The sequence below is a fragment of the Halyomorpha halys genome, unplaced genomic scaffold (assembly GCF_000696795.3).
Source record: "Halyomorpha halys isolate HHAL.00 unplaced genomic scaffold, Hhal_1.1 Scaffold403.1, whole genome shotgun sequence".
Classification (NCBI taxonomy): domain Eukaryota; kingdom Metazoa; phylum Arthropoda; class Insecta; order Hemiptera; family Pentatomidae; genus Halyomorpha; species Halyomorpha halys.
In genome coordinates this window covers 420,852-432,545 of record NW_027116019.1, presented here as the reverse complement: position 1 = coordinate 432,545, position 11,694 = coordinate 420,852, and the positions used below count along the sequence as shown (strand labels likewise).

At 29.5% G+C, this 11,694-nt stretch overlaps 1 long non-coding RNA gene across 1 annotated transcript in view; it reads left to right on the top strand.

Annotated features, from left to right (window-relative positions):
- Positions 1-11,694, top strand: part of LOC106682320 (uncharacterized) — a 468,677-nt gene that overhangs the window by 157,055 nt on the left and 299,928 nt on the right. Inside the window, exon 3 of the long non-coding RNA XR_010845003.1 lies at positions 3,640-3,673. This is a non-coding gene — a long non-coding RNA (uncharacterized lncRNA). The remainder of the gene's footprint in view (positions 1-3,639; positions 3,674-11,694) is intronic.

Genomic DNA, 11,694 nt, shown 5'->3' with positions numbered 1-11,694 from the left:
TAATATAAGGATAATAACATAAATATCCTTTAAATATCATAGTCGCTTTAGGTATCATATGTTAAAAATGAACGTGAATAATACAAATGTAAAAAATAATTATTAATGAAATAGAAATAATAATTATAAAATAAAATTAAAGAGGAGATATAATTTAGAAAGATGGTGATGTGTTTTTAAAAATTCAAATACTAATGTAACATTAGCTTCCTTATCTGTGAGAGCTTCTGATAAATTTGGGGTCAGTCCTATTCTGGTTATTGTTGGCAAATAGTGATTCAACAAATTAAAGTTTTATTTATCTATCGACTTACTCATTACGTTTATTATTAAGATTGTGGTTTCTTTTTTTAGTAAAACTATTGAAACAAGGTCACAAGTAGTACAGTACAAGTAGTAACAAGCGAGTAGATTGGTCGATGTACGACATGTCACAATTTCACAAGACGAGAGTATAACCGGAAAAAAAGGCAATCCTTCCCGCCGGACCCACCCCGCTAAGACCCCCGGGGAGCGAGGTCGTATATAACTTTTGAAATATTACCTTAAAACGGGAAGAGGAGACTTTAAGATAATTATATCGACCACTAAAAGCTCCTTAAATTGAAAAACGGTGAATTTTTACTTTTAATTTTTTGTTCGCAAGAGAATTTGGCGAATCCAGTTAAGACAATTTTAGAATAATTGCTTTATTCACATTTTATCTAATTATATATCATATCCATATTTAGGATAATTACCGCACATAATCTCATAATCGTTTTTTAAATTCATATTACAAGAGTAGTAGTGCCAAATTCATCTCATACAATTTAAGAATTAATTATTTTATTATAACCTTCAGGCAAATTTATAATACAAAATTATACTTTTATTTATTATTTCTTTAGTTTATAAGACGTCATTTATTATACTATTCATCATTACTATTTGACTCATTATAATTTTTATATTTTCCGATTCACAACATGATTTAATTCCCTTGTGAAAGGATATACTTTCCAATTTCCTGCAAATTTCTATACTATAAGATTTGTCACTACCCAAAGGAACCTGTGGGAATTTAAATCCCTCGTTACCTCGGACAATTTACCTTACATTGACTTTGCATTCTTTGTATCTTTATACTTTAACCCCGATGAAGACCTAAATTGTGGGTCAAAACGTGGTCAATCAATAAATAGTAGAAACAATTTTTCATACTTAATTTTTTTGAACGTTTCGAAGTTTTTTGATCATTTTCAACATATACAACAGCTCAATATATATATACATACATTTTTTTTTATTACTAGTAGTTTTTTGTTATTTTTTCTGAATGGTAATGCTTTGAATTATGTAAATTTGCTTAACCTATTTAGTTAGGGCTTAGTCCTAGGCATAGACTTAACTTGCACGTCGATTTCGGAATAAATTAAACAGAGGGGTTTAGCTTAAAAAGGAAACTGTCTCAGAATTAGTTTACTTAGAGCTTTAGTGCGAAGCAGCAATACTATTTTATATTCAACATTTATTAATTAAAATTTGTTTATAAATGATTATTTACAAGCGAAATGATTGAAGATAAAATAATAAAAAAATAATTGAAGATAAATGTTTTATAAGATAAATTTATTAACAAAAAAACCAAAGATACATATGATACCTAAAGCGACTATGATATTTAAAGGATATTTATGTTATTATCCTTATATTAGATGTTATTTATGTAGGATGTCTTAGATAGTTTTCAATTGATTTTAAAGCTAATAAGTTGGGTTTCGTTTTTTTTTTTGTGCTAATTTATATTGGGTAGTAATGTAAAAAGGCGATGCGAGTACTGCAGATGACTTTTTTTACTTTTATTATTTATTATTTTATTTTATTTTTTTGGCGATTTTTGTTTCGTCATGGTAAGGTCTGTATGCCACATCCAGTTCATTTGAATTTCGATAAATTAATCATTTAGAACTTCTACTCTATAGTAGAATACGATTATCCTTAGCAGATATAAAATTATCATCATAAAAGTTCAAAGCAAGCGAAAGTGTGACAGATATGGAGTTAGCATTGACACGACAAAAGTAGCCCTGACAGCGCAGAGAGCTGCCACAAGCTATAACGAGTTGCTATCACAACTGATCCCGACAATAAAGGCTATTGTCCTGTTTCTTCGTCATATAAACTGGGCCAATCGATAGCAGCGCTCTCTTTTATCTCTTTTTGGAAATGTCTTTTCCGTTATTGTATCCCATAGGGAAAATTTCAGGGGGAAAAATATTCGGTGAAATGGGTGAGTTCTTGTTCAAAGAATCAGAAAAAAAAAATATATTTCTACCTAAAAAAGAAAAATTACTTAAACATTAATCCCATTTTTTTCTGTTATTATTCCGCTTCCATACCCACCCTCAAGTAATTTGGTACCTGTAAGATCAGGACATATTTATACATATCTTATAACAGCAAACCAGTAACAACAAAATTTCAAGAAAAAAAAATTGTCTATTAATTACAAAAAATATTAACTAAAGTAATTGAAGGGGTTAGTAGATGAAAGAGTTATATTACAAATGATAAAGTTTAAGAAAATAGAGAATCCTCATACAAGACGGAAAAGACAGGAGACTGCTTGTCGATTCTGACTATTACAACGTTTACTAAACAAACGGTCTAAATTCACAATCCATTACAAAAGACTGATCTACATGACTATTATAAGACCTACCTGAACATAAGGAATTGACCTTTGGGGCTCCACTAAACCATCAAATTCCTCCAGAATCCAATCCTTACAGTCCACAATCCTTCTTAAAATCCTTAATGCTCCATACATTGTCATGAATCAAGTCATCCATCAGGACCTCAATGTCTCGTATGTTGCAGATTTGGCCAGAACCAGATACCAATCCTTCCATCATAAACTCCCCAACCACCCACCCAAATCCACTTGTTTCTAGCCTGGTTTCTCATTTATTACCTAATAATTCTCCTAAGCGTCTGAAAAGAAGATGGCCTCGAGATCTTCACCTCTAGAAATGTTATTGGAGTTCTATCAATGGGTAGATTCTCCATGTCTACGTCACCTACAGTAAATTTACTTATTGTATATATTTTTATACAGTTGTAAATAACAACAAATACATTATTTAAAAAAGTAAACAAAAAAAGAAAAGACTTTTTTTTTTGTGATTGTCAGGTTTTGAAGTGTACATAGCACCTTCATCCACTTACCCCTTCAATTATTATGAAGTTATAATAGTTGACCGTAGATTGCTATGAGAAGATGGTCTGGTGTCGATCAGCAAAGAAACCCAAATAAACCAAACATATTTATTTGAGCCGAGGTTTCGACCTGAATTTCAGGCCTTCAGGTTGAAAAGAAAAATGAGATAACAACATTAATTCAGAGAAACATAAAAAGAAAACTATAACAAACAAGCTTGGAAACATAAATAACAAGAAATTAAGTAAATTGTAATAGATATTAATAGAAGATTAAAATATAATATTGTGGAGGTATGAATCATACAAAAGAAATGATAAATTGTTTTAGGGGGACAAATAATTTAAATTAATTTATTTGTTAATCTAATTTTCATTTTATTTATTTTATTATTGATTATATTTTTATTTCTTTAATTATTTTTTCTTTTTTTTCAGATTACGTATATGTATTCATCTACGTAACTACAAGGTAAGAGATTTTTTATGTTTCTCATCATAGATTGATAGATACTTAGAGCACATTTTATTTTATTTTTAATAATAAAGAAGATGGCCAGCGTTGTGGTAAAAAGAGAAACAAAAATAGTTAAAAACTATTTATTTTCCGAGCTTTCGCCCTATTCTGTAGAGGTTCATCAGGGCTGTTCAAGTTGACAGCTTTGGTCTTGGGACTTCTTCATTATTTGAAATTATACGGTAAATTATTAATACATCATATTTTATTTTTATCTTAATTAATTATAGTAAGAAAAGTATTTTATTCTGTGTATCAGATATTTCACTATATTTTAATATTTTACCGTTCCTTACATGGAAATATGGAATACACAATTAACATACGTATATGGAATTTAGCCTTTTAATTTTCATTTATTTTCTTATGAAATACATTTTTCTTATATTGTTTCAATATATTGTTATCTATCATAGAATTTTTTTTTCTGTTTTCAATTATTTTATTATTTATCATCTTACTTGTAGTTTTCTGTCTACTACACAATTAATATATGGAATATAGAGTGAGAGGAAATATTGCAAAAATGAAAAAAAAATCGTATACTTATTATATACAATTAGAAAACCAAAAAATTTAGAAACAAAAATATGTAACATAGAATGGCGTAGGAGGAATCAGAAAATGACAAAAACCACATAAATAAAAGATCTGTTTTAACACGAGTTAAACTGGAAGGCTCAGACACAATTTTTGTCTTAGTTATTAAATAGATTTTTTAATTTAACCTCCATAAAATGATTCTTAGAATTTTCAATTTTGTTTCTATAACAACTTAGCATTAAGAAAATGTCAAAGAACAGAATTTAAATGTTATTAAACTGTTTTATATTTCTACTATACTCTTCGAAGAAGAAAAATGTTAAAATTTTGCAGCATGAAATGTTATTAAAAGTATATTATGAAAGCTCTTGAATTTGGAGTTGGTCGATCTGTTAACTAAAAGGCCTAAAATAAAAATATAGCCTGAGTGAATAATATAGAAATAACTGTTCTTAAACGCGCATTTAATTTCAAATCAAGGAAGTGTTTAGTGGTAAGAGAGATCCAGTGACCAAAGAAAGTATTTGCACACCTTGTATTTTTTTTATATTATGAATTTAAATAATAATAAAATAGTTTGAGGTTCCTTAGTAAAAATTACAATTAAAACTTGTTAAAAAACAGCATCAATTAAATTTAATATATTGATCATAATGAAAATTTATTAAAACATGATATAAATCCAAGGAAAAAAAGTATTTGCACTCTACATTTGTTTACTTGCTCTTTTTTGTATGCTTGAATATAATCCTGTTTCTTTTCTATCAGTATTATAAAATATTTCAATCTATTAAGTTCCTTTTAATTCAGCCGATCCCAATGTCAAAAGCAAGTTAACTAAGTGACGCTACTCGTGAAAAAGTCATATATAAAATTATTTTGAAATCAATGAAAATCGTATCCCGAAATAGTGGATTTGTTAGGTATTAATTTTTCTACCGTCAGATATGTTATTGAGAGATTTGAAGAAAGAGTCGCAAAGGACGTCCAAAGAAAGTAAATGAGAGGATGAAAAGAAAAATCAAAATTGAGGCGATAAAAAATACAGGAGTTAGTGCAGGTGTCCTAGCTAATATGGTCGAATGGACTTCTGGGGTCTGTGTGAGCACTAGATCAGGGTTCTGAAAAAGAAACCTCGTGCCTATTGAAGGGATTTTAAATGAGGAACATAATATCAAGATTTGGTGCCATAACCTGCTAGCCAGTGCCGCCAAAATTAGGAATTCAGGATCGGTATATTTATATGCACGATAAAGATCCAAAACATAAAGCAAACAAAACTAATGAGTGGTTAATATATTTAACGTTCCCCAAAACTTCATATCCCTCCACAGTCTCCTGACTATTAGACAATTGAAAATTCGTGGCATATTTTAGATTAAAATATTCGAAAATACCAAATAACTGGAAGACATCTTCCAACCTCAAGGATCTTCTGCACCAAAATGGAAATAAATTAACACGGATTTAATTAAAAACCTCATCCACTCAATTCCGAGACGTTTACAGACGGTAATAGATGCCTATGGACTTCATACAAAATATTAAATTTAAAAAAAAAAATAATAAAACGCAAGGTGTGCAAATACTTTTTTTCTGTATTTTTTGTAGGTTTGATATTTTGTTTTTTTATTGAAACAAGCTTTTCATTTGAATTTTGAATTTACTGAACGCACCCCTGCGTGGAGTTCCAGGAGCCAGTGGACAGCAAGGAGAAGTTGGGACCCTCTGTCGCAATTGCGGCAGAGAGTCTGAAACACCAGCTCATGTGCTGGGAAAGTTCCCTAAGAACTCCCTCCTTGTAACACGTCGGCACCACAGGGTCAAAGAAGAATTGATGAAGTTCCTTGAAAGAAAAGACTTCACCTGCTTCTAGGAGGTCTATTGTGTTGACACCGATGGATCCGTAAGATATGCCGATATTGTCGCGTTTACAAAAATCGGAGGCACGGCTCTGGTCTTGGATCCGACGGTAAGATTTGAAATTAATGACCTCGAACAGGAAGGTGGAGTGGAAAGGGCAAAAAAGGAAATATATGAAAAATGCGTCTCTTTCCTTAAGGAAAAATTCCGCGAGACCCTCGGAGAGAGAGAGTTCACTGTGAGAGGCCTCTGGTTTGGATCTCGTGGAACAATACCTTTTTTTTTCCTTGTATTTATATTATGTTTAAATAAACTTTCATTATGATCAATATATTAAATTTAATTTATACTGTTTTTTAACAAGTTTTAATTGTAATTTTTACTAAGGAACCTCAAACTATTTTATTATTATTTAAATTCATAATATAAAAAAAATACAAGGTGTGCAAATACTTTCTTTGGTCACTGGATCTCTCTTACCACTAAACACTTCCTTGATTTGAAATTAAATGCGCGTTTAAGAACAGTTATTTCTATATTATTCACTCAGGCTATATTTTTATTTTAGGCCTTTTAGTTAACAGATCGACCAACTCCAAATTCAAGAGCTTTCAAAAAGATACTTTTAATAACATTTCATGCTGCAAAATTTTAACATTTTTCATCTTCGAAAAGTATAGTACAAATATAAAACAGTTTAATAACATTTAAATTCTGTTCTTTGACATTTTCTTAATGCTAAGTTGTTATAGAAACAAAATTGAAAATTCTAAGAATCATTTTATGTAGGTTAAATTAAAAAATCTATTTAATAACTAAGGCAAAAATTGTGTCTGAGCCTTCCAGTTTAACTCGTGTTAAAACAGTTCTTTTATTTATGCGTTTTTCGTCATTTTCTGATTCCTCCTACGCTATTGTATGTTACATATTATTGTTTCTAAATTTTTTGGTTTTCTAATTGTATATAATAAGTATACGATTTTTTCATTTTCGCAATGTTTCCTCTCACTCTATATTCCATATACGCATGTTAATTGTGTAGTAGACAGAAAACTACAAGTAAGATGATAAATAATAAAATAATTGAAAACAGAAAAAAAAATTCTATGATATATACAGAAAAGATTCTTTGATAACAATATATTGAAACAATATAATAAATTTTTATTTAATAAGAAAATAAATGAAAATTAAAAGACTATATTCCATATACGTATGTTAATTGTGTATTCCATATTTCCATGTAAGGAACGGTAAAATATTAAAATATAAAAAAAAAAATGTTTTCTTTCTATTTTATTATACCATGTAATTATATGTAATTTATGTATGTTCGATTACAGATTGATAAGTATGCTGTGTGATATAGCAACCTGATGTGTTTGGGCAGCATAGATAAATAAAGTATTTCTCTCTCTTAGTTAATTAGTGATAAATATACTTTTAATTTTTTAAGTAATGGGGGTTTTTTATTGCATAAATTCATAATTTAATAAAAAAAAAAGTGGTGCAGAAATACTTTTTCGGTCGCTGTGTGTGATGTTTAAGTCAGAGTGATTCAAAGCACAATCTTTGACTGACTTGTGGCTGCAGCGTCACAGGTTCGAATTTGGCCGGAGGGTGGGTCAATTTTATTTCTGTGGCTGTCCTACGAAATGGAAACATGACTTCCTACCATGGTTAGAATAGGTTAGTAATATGTAGATAAAGGGTTTTTTCTTCATGAAAATAAATAATAAAATTGTTTACCCTCTGCAAATGATTAAATGATGAAATAATAATAAGGTGTTTAAATCATATCGATTTAGCGAAATATATGTTAGTTAAAATATTAATTAAGTTATTTTAATTATGTGATTTAAATTTTTCCAGTTTTAGTTTAGTTGATGAGTATAAACACTACAATATAAAACTTTAACCGATAAGATAAAGTCAATATATGGATATATGAAATATATATAAAATATGGATGATATTAAGTGGAGGCCAAATTTCCATTATTAATAAAAATCAATAAATCATTTTTAGCTGATAGATTACACTTAAATATATAATGAATATAATATATTTATGAAATATATTTTCATTGTTCGTTTGTAATGCTCAGATATATTTTTCAATAATTTATTTTTTTTTTTTAACTGACATTATCAGTTAGTCTTTCTCAGAACTGAAATGATTAGAATGTTTCATTTTATTTTATTTTTTTATTATTATATTTCCCTTCCAACCTTTTTTTCCCTTTTCTCCTGCCCTTGCAAAATATGTCAATATTCCCCGAAAGAGGGCAGAGCGTCTTTAATTTCCTGCTGTCGGCTTTCACGTTCATAAACAAATAAACATTTGCCTTCGCTCTTCTTTCCCTACACTCGCTTGTGAAGTATGACTTTTCGTATTTCCCGCCGTAGAATTATTTTACATCTCATTGAACGATGATATGATAATGCAAATAAAAATGAATTCCATATATTCTTGATATGTATATGCTTGTATTCAAATTGATTACATATGATTTACCAATAATTTGAAATATGCAATAAATTCATTGAAGTTAAATGGCTTATCTCTGAGCATAAACCATGATACACATTTGAATACATAGAAAATACATAGAACATAACGTGTTTTTTTAAAAATTTATTTATTGTTATTTACAACTGTATACAGATATATACACATCAAGTAAATTTGCTGTAAGTGATATTATGACATGATACAAATATGTGGAGAATCTACCCATTGATAGAACTCCAAAACCTCTTCTAAAGGAGAAGATCTCGAGGCCATCTTCTTTTCAGACGCCTCGGAGGATTATTAGGTAGTGAAGGAGAAGCCAGGTTAGAAACGAGTTGGTTTGGGTGGTTGGGAAGTTTATTATGGAAGGATTGGTATCTGGTTCTGGCCAAATCGGCAACATAGGGGACATTGAGGTCCTGATGGATGATTTGATTTTTGACAAAGTATGGAGCATTAAGGATTTTACGAAGGATTTTGGACTGTAAGGATTAAGGTTTTTTTGAATTGCTAACAATGTATCGTCTTTCGACAATAAAGAAACAAGTTATAATAAAACCAGACACAATATAAATGTAAATACTTTTTCTGTTATGTTATAGCGTGAAATACTATTCTTATATAATGTTTATATTTAATTATGGACTAGACACATATAATAAGTAACTAATCATTACCAAAATGGCTACAGAAATGTTTTTTTCTCTCTTGTTCAGACAAATACATTATAAATAAGGTTTGAATACAATATTATAATATCATAAGTAATTTATAAATTATAAAATGAATTAATTAATTAATTATGAGAAATTGTTGACTGTGGATGACTTGTACGAGAAGATGGTTGGCTTCTCTTTTTTTTCCTTATCTTTATTTTAGCACTCCTTCTTTTTTCAATTTTCCTTACACATGTTATTAGTTATTTTCACCAAATATTATTATTATTGTTATCAAAATATTTTTTTTTCTTCTATTCATTTCCTTTGTTAAACTTTACTTATATTTTGCCTCTTTATCAATTTTTATGGTTACATATATTTTCTTTCTCTCAATTTTCTTTTTCTTTCTATATTTCAAACTTTAAATTATTAATAACTAATATATTCATACTTCTTTGCATTATATAACTTCATTTTTATTTTATATCCTTAATTATGTTATTTTACCTACTTATTCAATTACCTATGTAAACATTTTATTTTCTAATTCTCTCATCACTTCATTTTATTAATTCTATTCTGTTAAATTATTCACTATGTCATTCGGTTTATATTTTCTGTATTCATTGGTTGTTATCTTGTTCTGTTCTTAGCCCTGATGAAGGCTAGAAACTCTAGCCGAAACGTTAGCACAATTAAATAAGTGACATCAACATATTTGTGTTTCATTTTGACCTCACCCCGAACCATCTCCTCGTATGAAATGTATTAGATTTTTGAATTATCCGGCCCAAGTGGACCATTTTGTATGAAGTTCACATTCAACTGAAGACCTCACTTTATAATCCTGGTTGGGTTAGTGTTAGTAGACTGTATTTGAAAATGAATTACAAGGAAAATAAAAAATTGACAGAAAAAACAAATTTACATATGGTTGTAGGGGTAACCGAAAAAAACAAAACTTTTTTTTTTGTTAAAAAGGGGTTAATGAATTACGATTTAGGGTCTATTGAAATTGCAACTGTTGATGGCCATGATGATGAAGAAGATAAATGATGCAGAGGTGAACTTCCTCCTTTGATTTCTTCTCCTTCTCCTTCGCAGCCCTTTCTATTCTACTCACGGATGATGATTTTCATTGAAGAAAGGGAAGAAAATATTTTTCCAGAGAAAAAAAAATATGGTTCTCTCATGCCCTTAGTCTCTTCTTCTCGCTTTCTTTACGCCACTGCTAGGGAGCCTGCTTCTTCCAACTTGGCCACTAGGGGGCGCTAATGCTGCTTATTGCAATCAAGCATATGCGAATGTTGCGCATGTATGAACATTTTATGATATACTGTATGTTGCACTTAAGTTCACACCATTTCTTTTTTAACAAAGTGCTGTCTGAAGTTATATCGAACGGTTAACACGAAAACGATTTTAAATCCAAGCTAGATTGGAAACATCTATCTTACTCAAGAACTTTATCGAGAAAGAAATATTAAGATTACCATGACATTGTTATTAGGCACATAAAGATTATTTTTATTATATATCTGAAAAACATCAGGCTGCAAATTTTCTTTACTTTTTTCTAATTTAATGAATACCGTATCTACCTTACTAAGCATTCTGGTCCGAAAGTTTATGGTTTTTTTTTTTTTTAATTTGTCATTAAACATCATGGCATTGATAATTGTTAGGAGTATTTATAATTGTTAATTTTAAATTACCCTCTACCACCTAATTTCTCTCGAATCCAATCCTTACAGTCCAAAATCCTTCGTAAAATCCTTAATGCTCCTTACTTTGTCAGAAATCAAATCATCCATCAGGACCTAAATGTCACATATATTGCCGATTTGGCCAAAATCAGATACCATTCCTTCCATGTAAAACTCCCCAACCACCCATATCCACTTGTTTCTAACCTGGCTTCTCCTTCATTACCTAATAATCCTCCTAGGCGTCTGAAAAGAAAATGACCTCGGGATCTTCTCTTCTAGAAATGTTATTGGAGTACTATCAATGGGTAAATTCTCCACATGTTTGTATTATGTCATAATATCACTTACAGCAAATTTACTTGATGTGTATATATGTATATAGTTGGAAATAACAATAAATAAATTAGAAAAAAAAAATTACACTGTACTCCCTAACCACTCAAATCTCCTAGTTTCCAATCTGGCATCTTCTTCGATTCCTGACAAAACTCCGAGGCGCCTGAAAAGAAGACGATCGCGTAAAATTTCATTAGAGTGCTATCAATGGGTAGTTTCTCTACACACCTATAACACTCCATTTTAACTAAGATCAAATTTACTGAATGTATTATATAATATAGAGTTGTAATTTTCAATAAAGATATTTTAAAAAATATACTCTATAGAATGTAATTTTTAATAATTAATA